The 9,178-nt window shown below is 31.8% G+C and overlaps 1 long non-coding RNA gene and 1 pseudogene across 2 annotated transcripts; both read right to left on the bottom strand.

The window, feature by feature from the left end:
- Positions 1-3,325, bottom strand: LOC104775130 (uncharacterized; annotated as a pseudogene). Its single transcript, XR_015563727.1, has 9 exons — positions 2,858-3,325; positions 2,597-2,783; positions 2,228-2,361; positions 1,910-2,023; positions 1,569-1,821; positions 1,128-1,283; positions 620-699; positions 476-522; positions 1-377 (listed from the first exon to the last, which is right to left on the bottom strand). The product of XR_015563727.1 is annotated as an uncharacterized LOC104775130 (transcript).
- A 3,931-nt stretch (positions 3,326-7,256) lies between these two features.
- Positions 7,257-8,162, bottom strand: LOC104706584 (uncharacterized). The gene is made up of 3 exons (XR_015564526.1): positions 7,827-8,162; positions 7,644-7,721; positions 7,257-7,562 (listed from the first exon to the last, which is right to left on the bottom strand). It is a non-coding gene; the product is annotated as an uncharacterized LOC104706584 (long non-coding RNA).
- Between the last annotated feature and the right edge of the window lie 1,016 nt (positions 8,163-9,178).

The following is a 9,178-nucleotide window of genomic DNA, read 5'->3' on the forward strand; positions in this document are numbered from 1 at the left end:
TAGATAAAACATTTCCTTTTTTTCAAAGTCTCAAAGTCTGTATAGCGTACATAGGTCTTCTACCACGGCGTTCTCATCACGTCGTGGATGAGCGAGACTGAAAAGCAACTGCAACTACTTATAAAAGATTAAAAAGTCTAGCCCAATCTCAGTAACTAGTGCAGTAATACTACGGATGTACGTGAGTAGTTATTGATTTATATATTATTGTTTTATACTATAACCAAACAAACTTTAGATTGATATGTTAAGATCTCTCAGATCCTTTTGGTACGTTGAAATCCAAGAATTAATTATTTTAATTTCTTTCTCCCTTTGCATCACCAGCCACTCCGGATCTTCTTTGCTCTTCAAGGTAATGTCCTGACAATGCGAACCTGCACATATATTACATTTAAAACATATTGTAATAATCAAATTACATTAGAGATTTATTCATTTTAAATCAAAATTGAAAATATAATGAATTACGTACCATTCGTTGTGATGGCGACTACAGTATCTGAAATATCCTCCAAAATTCTGGCAATATAAGAAAAATATCTGATATTACTGTGTGTACGTTGATTTACCAGTAACTAATTCAAACATTTATGAACAACTAATTTCATTTATTTACCCGCCGACACTGTATGGATCTGACAACCCATTGGAGAAGATTATGTTGCTCCCAAATTTTCGGAGGATTAACTTGACATCCTACAATATATATAGTAAGATGTAAATAACTATTTTCATCAAAAAAAAAAAATTCATTTTCAACAAACTATTATAAAAGTCGGTCCAAATAAATGAAATTGAAGGTGATGTTCAAAATGTGAGTCTTTAAAAAAAACTTTAAATCCAAGACTCAAATGATGATATCTATACGAAATATATATATAGTTGTACAAATAGACTACTATACTATAAGTTTACCAATACGTTACTAATTACTATTGTTTGCAAAAAAAGTAACAAAAACTAAAATAAAAAAATTACATCGTAGACAATAAATACAAGGAACTCCAAAAATATCCAATTTACAAGAGTTTTCTAAACGATGGTTTAGTGGCTTGTGTCATTGACTCAACTATTTATGATGACTTTAAAACTAGTTGATTAAATATAAATCATATAGACCTGACCTGAATGCCGAAATACGTTGTGATCCAATGTTGTCTAGGTGGGACACCGTAATTTGATTCACAGCCCTCAATGTAACTGGTCATATTAAACGGTGCTGTCGGGAACATGGTATCTTGTTTGTCATATCCCACCGGCATAACAATTTCACTGCAGCTCTGTATAAAGATCATTCATGTAAACCAGTAAAAAAAAAAAAAAAAAATTCATGTATATTTTGCAAATAAAACGATTATATTTTTAACAATTTTTTTACATATTAATATTAACTACACGAATTAAGAAATAAAAACATGTAAATCATTAAATTATTTTATAGAATCCACTCAAATCTCTCTAATCTAAAATTCACAAAATTAACTCAAATGTGCTTATAAGTCAAATATATCCCCTTTAAATGTAAAACTGATATCGTGTTTTGATGTCTTTTGATGCATATGTACCTGCCATCTCCATGCGATAATATTGTTTGTTGGCTGCGCAAACATATTGGGATCATAGCAAGTTCGGTTGCCTACTAAAGCGACAACACCGGCAAAAATGCGGTCGAGTAAATCATGTTTACTGTTTGGTGGGTTGGCATTGATTGCATTGCACACGTTGGTCACCCAATAACTAGGACCCCGGTTGTATTGAACGGATTCGGCGTATATCATGTTCAATAAGTCTTTGATATTGGAGCTTCCGTTCAATGGACTGATAGATAGTTGTAAAGAAAGAAATTAAGTATAGAATGTAGATTAACTAAAAAAAAGTAACATAAAAATTAAGATCTCTCTCTTACGCGCAAGTTTTGAACTTTTTTGCTGAGAATCAAGAGACCTTGGGGTTTGGCAGCAACTCTATCGATTTCTTTCCAAGATTTACGGATTGTGTTATAACATCTTTCACTTGTTTTCTGATGGGATATGATATATGTTTAGAACAATAAAACGAAAGATATAACTAAACTAAAGGTAAAATCACTTAACAACATGTAACATCGTCAAAGATTAGTGAAGACGAGATAGTTGAAATGGATTAGTTGTGAAAAACAAAAAGAAAAGGTCCTACATGTTGCAAACTTTGATATCTGGTATAATTATTGGATCATTAATATTACCTTGAAAACTTTGGTTACGATATAATAATAACCAAACTTAGGACGAGTATCTTCAAAGTAGAGAAGAGGAGCTGAAGGTGCTAATGCTCCAAGTGCTATGTGTGGATATTTTAGCCTGAACCATGCCGCTAACACTTTGTGTACAACGAAAAAAGAAAATGATTATTTACCTTCATATAATGCTATAGTTAATACAAAAAAATGCTATATTTAATACTATCACTGAGACTAAGGGAGATCATAAGATTTCATATAGTAATCCGTATTAAAGGAACATGTGTTTAAGAGTAACTATGTCACACAAGCCTTATAATTTATGTCTATGATAACTTCAAATATGATATAGAATTATATATATTATAGACTTACTTCCACCATAGGATCCTCCTATGACAATGATAGGGCTGTGTTTGGTAGAGTACTTCTCCTTAACGTGCAAGAGAATTGTTGCATAGTCTGCTAGGGCTTGTGCTGCGTTCAAATACCCTAACGTACTTGCGTTCTTCAAAGCTTCTTCTGCTGATCCAAATGGCATCGTCTTACCATAATACCTATGCTGCATTACATATTGTATGCATTTATTAATAAACATTACATACGATTTATATATATAAAGTTTTAAACTCACACCTCTATGTAGACGAGGAGCGCTTTAAAGCGGGGACCGTTGTCACGAAGAAAGCCAACGGCAGACAAGTCAGAATCTAATGACGATTCCTCTCCAAGAAATGCTAAGATCGGCGCGTTTGCTTTAGCACCACCCCAGTGCGTAGAATCAATGGCGTATCGTTGTTGAAAAGTCATGTAGCTTTTGGGTGTGAATGTGAAGTGATCGAGGGTCTGATTAAAATAGAACATCTTAAGGTCAGATGCATCTACTTTTTGTGTTGACCCATCAGGTGCAATCTTTAGCGTTGTTGGAGAAATCGCAAGTCGGGCAACTTTGGAGTGTGCGAGAGATATGAAATAAGAAGGCGATGTTGAAAATATCAATAGAAGGAGAAGTGTAAATGGAAGAGACATTTTGGGAGTGTTTCGTTTTATCTTAGTGACTTAGTGTGGTATAATGATGTTCACTAGCTATGTTGGCTTATTCCAAGTTCATGCACCAAAACCTTTATATATATATAGACCCCCAAAAGTTATAATGCGCACTATATTATATTTCTATTATATTATATGCTTGTTACGTCTGATGTTTATTCTGCCTTTTGTGCGAATCGTTTTATGCATTACATTTGAAGTTCTAGACTTTCAGAAAATATGTCTATGTTTCCGATTTAACATCAGAGAAAATTCCACAAAACTAGGAGTCAAATTTGGATAGTATCTCTTTAATATTCAAAGTAAACTGAAAAGAAATATATGTTACGAACGATCTAAACCAATCTACTTGATCATAGAGATCTTAATCAAAGAGACGTACATGCTTTGGTCACTCCACATGACTATAACGTACTTATTGCTATTTTGACGTGTGATGAGGATTCTAAGATAAACCGATGTGTACTCTTAAAAGTATTATGCGAGAACCATTAACCCAAATGGACCAAAACTGGACTTAACCGGCACATTTATCTGATCTGACTACATATCAACTGTGGAATGTTGATTTGTAAACGTCGGTTCTTTCACAAGTCTCCTACTTTAAAACAAAACCTCCACATCCGCCTGACCAATGGATTTTGATTAATATTAAAGAATATTAGCAATCAAACATGTGCAGTTGTCACATCATAGTCTTCAAGTGGAGATCTGCACTCTAGAAATTTGTTGCGTAAGTTGACTTGATTCGTACGTAATCTTTCAATTTTCTTAACCGGCCATTGCTAAATATCTACACTGACCGATCAAACCATATTTTCCTCGGAGTCGTCTAATTGATCAGACAATAATAACACACGAAACTTTTATTCAGTCTCTAAACCGGACATTGCTTATTTTATCATCACGAAATTTCTATATGACATATACTTACAATTTTTTGAATTTCACACGATTTAATGGTTCAGATCAAGAATTATAGATGAGCTTGTTATGTAAATTCACATAAAATTTATTAAATCGATAAGAGAAAAAAAAAAAGCATGTACTAAAAGACAATTCATAATTATGAGTATATTTTCACTTCAAATTTCATCATAAGCTTATAGATAGTAGATAGCTATATATATCTATTCTTCCATCATATTTTTCTACAAGTAATCTTTTTTTAAGGAAATTTCTGAAGTAGTACCCGTATATCTTTTGAACCTGTTACTGTCACCTTCCCATTCTGCATTTCATTTTGTTGCGTAAATGTTTAGAATGGTATCAAAAATAGACTATAAATGGATGTTGTATCAAGTAAGCAAAAACAAAAAAAAAGAGTTACATCTCATTTTAATGTTGTCATGTTGGTAAAGGTTGCGCGTGCAAAGTGATGGACACATATGTTCATTGCAAATTTGGTTACTGGCACCACAAATATACATGCTTGCTTCATGAAACTGCTATCATTTCTTTATCTTTTTTTTAATGTATAATTTTCTGTTATTATACAAATGGTGAATTTGGCCCAGAATTTCACTTCCATTTTTTTTAGTAATTGAAGCCTCAAGTTATAGGTTAAGAGTAAAATATTAGTCTATCAATCGGATCTTCAAATTGGCAGAACTATACCCAAAAAAATGTATTTGAAAACTAACCCAGAACTGTGTAATCTTGGAAAACTATAACTTTCTTTAGCGGCAAAGTCACATATATATTCTTTTAAACTTTTCTATGTCAAAATAAAAAATAAAAATACAAAAAAAAATCAGATTCACTTCTAGCTCAACAAACAAATTCACCACTTTTATTTATTTGGTCGTAATGGCTTTTGTAAACCCCATAATATTTTTTAGCCATTCATGTCTTTGAAATTGCTTGTTCTAGTAATTAAAGTCCCTTTTCCTTCTAATAGATTTTGTGTGGCAGTTCAGTTTTGCCTAAACGAATATATATTTCCCTGACAAAAACATGTGGCTTATAATCATTGTTGCTTGCAAGTATTGTAACGATTCTGTCGTCAACATCGGATGAAGACCTTTAATTATCAAAATAAAATAAAAAGATATTTAAAAAACATCGAATGGAAAGGCCACGACGAAGTGGAGTATAAAGTTGTGAAAGTAGGATAATGGTTACTCAAAAAGCACTAGGTTCAGTTTACATAATTTCTGACATTGTTTGTTCTTTGCAATCCAAACGAGATTATTGTTTGGATTAACCAACCATGACATTTACTACAATCAAAGGGGTAATCCAAGGTAACTTAAGAGTTAGAGTGGTTAACAAAAACAAAAAAAAAAATCTTCACAAATGCGGTTCTGATAGATCGATCATTAATATAGAAAATCTAAAGTATGTTTCATTATAAAAGAACGATTTTATTTTGAATTATATTATATACTAATATATGTCTTTAGAAAAATTAATACAATATTGATGAAATTTATCGAATTAAACAAGATACAAGTGTACTTACTAAAGAAAAAAAAAAGTCAGTTTTCAAAGAGTTCAAAAGATGGTTGTTTTTAAAAATTTAATTGATATTTAAAGTTTATATATATATATATATATATATGATGAATCTACATAAATCATGTAACACAATTCCGTATTCACAGTTAATTAAATCTGCTAAGAACGAATCAGTCTCCTTCTAACTCACCGTTATTTCATTGTGTAGTTTCAGACCATGAAACTTCAGGCTGACTGTAATGAAAAATAATATCATAATGCGCATGCACTCATATATGTATACAAGATATATATATAACGTTGCTAAAACTAATCAAACATTCAATCATATATTTTCCATTTGTTATGATTATTGATTCTTGTTTGCGTGGGGACAGTTTGCAATTGAGTAATCCAATATCGATCTTTAACTAAATATTGGTTCGTGAGAATTGAACCTCTCTTATTGATTTCGGTATTTCGACGTCCCAGTCATAGATTCTGATGATGACAAAATAAAAAACAAATATCATACTTGATACTGGTGTTGGTTTTGGATTTCGATTCTTAAAGTTCAAAACTCTAGCCCAATTTTAATAACTAGTGCAGTACAGCCTTTTTTATGGATGCAAATAATTATATTATTGATTTATATATCACTAAGTTGAAGACAAAAATAAACACTTGGTAAAATAACTAATAACCTCTGTTATATCACTGATTGATTGGTATATTGTTTAAGTAACTTTAATTGATTAATAAATAAAAGAGGTTTTGTTGTAGTATTTAAAAAAGATATTAAAATGTATATGAAGACAAAATTAGTAATTTAAAATGTTGAAATGTAAGTGACAATTTAAGATGAGAAAACTAAGAACAACCTCATACGGACGGGAGAGAATCTCAATGTAAAGTAACAAAAGACTATTAAAAAGTCTGTGCTTCTCCATAGAAACTCTTTATTTAATTTTAACTTAATCAGTGTTTCAAATTTTGAATATATAATAATGTTCTATTCCTAATACCTTGTAGACTTCAATACCAATTATTTTGCAACTGATTTAACCATCCACTTACGGTTACACCAAGTCATCTTCAATATCAAATTTCAGTTGTTACCACAAACGTCGCTTGCCACCCTTATCTCAAGCTCAATATAGAATCTCATCATCTAGAGTGGCAATTTGAGATCTCATATTTCCTTCGCTGTATAACCATCTCAAACAATATAATATAATTATCACTTCTGAGTTTCTGGATCCTTTTAGTTCTTTTCGTGCAGTAGTAACGAGTGTGATAGCCCCTAAATCGTTATACATTTCTCCCAATTGACTGACGTCATGACGTGGATCTTGCATCTTCAGCCACACATAAGTGACATTCGTGCATGGTTCATATAATATATATTGTAGAGGTTTGGAATTTTGTTTAGCTATAATTTGAGATTATATATGGTCAGTCTTAAGACCGTTGCTAATGGCATCTGTTGAATTGCTCCTAGCTGATTTTTATACTGATATTAGCGGAAAGCCAATGAAAAAAAAAATTATAAAGACACATTATTCTTTATTTAGATGGTAGGAATGAAGTTGAAAGCATATACAATCTAAGGATCAACTTATAAAATGCTAGCATACTGAGAGTCTAGCATTTTGTCACATACATGACAATTATTGAAGATAAGGAACACAACACCATGGAAGATGACCACCCCTTCACGCATATGTATATGGTATCTTCTTCGATATGCTTGTTTAGGCTGTTTCAACGGCAGTAACAGAGCCCTTGGTGCATAGAGTAGAGCATATTTCGACACATTGTTCAACCGCTCCATTAACAGTTTCATTTGGATCTAGTGACCGAAACAAAATTGGAATGAATAAATGCAAAAAAATAACAATAATATATTGAGGTTGGAGAAAGATTGCTTTACCAGATTCCCTAAGAGTTGTTAAGGCACCGCACAAAGAGGAGGTACATCCCAAATTACAATAGTCATTGACAGTATCGCCTTGAGAGTAGAAAAAAATAAAACAAATGCAACTTACATAAATTTGGTTCTTATTGCACCTTGTAACAAATAGCATAATAAAATCAAATAAATAAATCAATTTACCTGCAATTCCCAAAATATCATGAGGAAAAAGACTAGGACATACAATATTGGCCACGACTATTTGACATTTACTAATGTCTGAACAATATTGTATCCCTTTTCCCTTAACCATGCAGGCACTATATATGATCCTGGCAGCCCGGGTCGGGCAGCAGGCCTTTAAAACTACCGCTTCTACTTGAATTTGCGCCATCACAAGACTGATTATGAGCATACTTAATATCACTGTTTTGCCTTCCATCTTATGATTGATCAACTGTTTGAACACAAAATATGTGTAGAGAAATCACTTATAAGCTTGTAGTGATGAAATGGTTGATGAAACAAGACTTGCTTAAATAATAGTTGGTCTACAATTCAATTTGCCACCACATACTTATTTTGTCACATTTATCACATTATCTATATAGAGTCTAGAAAAACCCGACTATTATTTGTTTTTTAAGTGTTTTTTGTTTCTTTGTTTTTAACTAACTCTTTTGTGGTTGTAGGAGTTTTGTTTTTAGTGAGTGTTTTGTAGTGAGCAAATGGATTAGTGTGTCTCAATCCGGTTGAGAAGAGTAGTAAGATGTAATGGTAATGAAAAAACATAGGAGGAGTAGAAGAAGCAATGCATAGTTCCTTGCTATACTAATTGCACTAAAAAGAAGATGTTCTTTGGATTCCTTAGAGGCACTAAAAAGGAGACTATTCTGGAGGTACAGAGAGACTCCATTGTTACAGCCTATAACGTTTCGAGATTCTCTGTGTTGTTGGGGCTTTAACCATGTTTTCTTAGTGGAAAGACCTTGGATATCATCATGTAAAGGTTGATAAGCAGTATTATGGGATATGCAGTTTCGAAATGTTATTGAGAGATTTGTTGAGATTCCATCTTAAGCAGTGTAAACGTTATCATGCGCTCGAATATAATAGAGCTAAATAAATGTTTTCATGTTTATCACTAAAGTTACCGTTGGTGGTTCTCTAGAGATACAAGGGTATTTGTGATCTCTAGGGTTGTGGTTAAATTATAAATTGGTGTGTCTATTAAGTGTAACAACGGTGAGTCCTAATAACAATCTGACGTATCAAATCCTACATAACTATCGTGTCCCTGGTTCTCTTACACATACCTATTTCACATCAAATACTTCCTCTGTATCATAATAGATCATGTTCTAAAATTTTTTTATTATCATAAAAACTGATTTTTTTGTAATTTTTTTATCAATTTATGCTAGAAAATTGTAAATTTCAAAAATTATTAATTGAAAATTTTAATATTTGATGAATTATTATAAGTTAATAGTTATGAAAATATATTATTATGAATAAATAATGCATTTATAGCTAAATATTTTTTTAATGAA

Source organism: Camelina sativa, chromosome 8 (genome assembly GCF_030686135.1).
Source record: "Camelina sativa cultivar CO46 ecotype springtype chromosome 8, ASM3068613v1".
NCBI lineage: Eukaryota > Viridiplantae > Streptophyta > Magnoliopsida > Brassicales > Brassicaceae > Camelina > Camelina sativa.